This window comes from Austrofundulus limnaeus, unplaced genomic scaffold (genome assembly GCF_001266775.1).
Source record: "Austrofundulus limnaeus strain Quisiro unplaced genomic scaffold, Austrofundulus_limnaeus-1.0 Scaffold7, whole genome shotgun sequence".
NCBI lineage: Eukaryota > Metazoa > Chordata > Actinopteri > Cyprinodontiformes > Rivulidae > Austrofundulus > Austrofundulus limnaeus.
The window spans coordinates 2,282,893-2,284,659 of NW_013952409.1; the positions used below are offsets into that span (position 1 = coordinate 2,282,893).

Consider the following 1,767-nt stretch of genomic DNA (forward strand, 5'->3'; position numbering starts at 1 on the left):
ACGTTTTTGTTTTTTTTTACGGCTCTTTTTTATACAACTTTGAATGCTGTTGATAAAACACAGATGTTGACTGTTTCTGCAAATAGAATAAATCTTTTTTTGCAAAAAAAAAAAAAAAACCCCGCTAACATTTCTTGATAATTTCTTCCACCTGCATCCAATGAAAATGACAGAACAATGGATATGGAGCATGTGCACTGCTGGCTGAGAAGTGCATTAGTGGGCATTATGGTCGGACAGAGTGGGCTTCAGTGAAACAAAAATAACGGAGGCGAAACGAAAGGTTAGAAATGGTTTGTGTGTTGGTTTAAGTGAATGTRAGCCTGTTTTTATTTCATTTTACTTTATTTTTGGTTTTCATAAGACCAAAAAACCTTGAGATCATGTGTCTATGGTTTAAAAAAAGCATATAAATCTACATGTTTGAAAAGTGATTTAAAAGGGTTGATAGGTTTTATGGATAGAAATGAACTAGAACAGAGTTTGGTTAAAAAGTTTGGTCTTTTTGTTCAGTTTTCATGGACAAAAATAAGTAAAAGGCTTCAGTGAATAAATGACATCATTGATGAAAAATAAAGAACAGTATATCTGCTTTTAAAAATAGCAAACAAGCTCAAATCTTTACACATTTAAATGAGAAATTCTTTTTAAATAATTACATTTTTTATACCTAAATACTGGTTAATTACAAAAAATATGACTGCTGATGTAAAAAAAAAATCCAGAAAAAAAGACTAGGCTTGTGGATTTACTCAAACGGTTTTTTTAGGGTTTATTTAATTTGTGTGCTTTTTAAGGTGTTTTAAGGAATTTCAGGCTCGTTTGTCACGACGTTAACCCTCCTGTCATGTTTGTTTCTGAGGAACAGAAATGATGTTCCTGCATCAGTTTGACCCAGGTAATGTTCAATCGTGCAAAAGTGTCAGAAACCAAAAGAAATCCCCCCGACACGTGTTTGTATCTGATTAACCATGTCAGTCAGTATTTGTGCGTTGATGTTTTTATGTCTCAGAGATAAAGGATCAACGAGGACAGAAGCTGTGGAGAAGGTTGGGATTTAATAAGTTTTTACTTCTTCCCATTCCTTTTAGAATATGTTGATTTTGTTATTTTGTTTTGTTTTCCATATACGCGTTTTAAATAAACTAAACTAAATTAATTTAAAACTAAACAATTCACTTGTTTTTCATAAAAAAGACATTACATTTTTATGTCCACTGAAAATACGTACACACACAAAAAACAATTGATTTTTTCTGTACATTTTGTTCTATGTATCATGTAGATGCAGGGGGAAGTTGCAAATTTGTAAAATGAACCATTTTATACATTGATTACTTATTAAGACAAATAGAAAAAGTTTCAGACATAAAAATTACTTTAAACTACTTTTCAGCTTTAAAATGGGTCATTTTGACTCACACCACAATAACAGGAGGGTTGAAGGAACTTTGTTGGTCGTGTTTGAGATTGTTTTTCCTTTTTTCAACCGTTCAAAGACATCAAGTGTTGAACTCTTTGAACCTTATTTTCAAAGGTTACRTCATCTTCTAATGCCAGTTTTAATCAAGCAGTGTCCAACAAAATATCGGTCTTTTGGCTCATTTAAATAGTGGTGGTCCACTGCACCAGGACAGCCAGGGGGGCTACCAGAGAGCCGACTGGCAGTTCAACCCCTGTTGTCAGGGTATTTAACCCAATATAATGACTGGACTTATCAGCCTTTTAAAACTGTATATTTTTCAAAGTGCCTCTGTATTCGGGGGG

At 33.1% G+C, this 1,767-nt stretch overlaps 1 protein-coding gene across 1 annotated transcript in view; it reads left to right on the forward strand.

The window, feature by feature from the left end:
• Window positions 1-119, forward strand: part of meox1 (mesenchyme homeobox 1) — a gene marked incomplete in the record, with an annotated part of 7,382 nt that extends 7,263 nt beyond the window's left edge. Inside the window, 1 exon segment of the mRNA XM_014032831.1 lies at window positions 1-119.
• Between the last annotated feature and the right edge of the window lie 1,648 nt (window positions 120-1,767).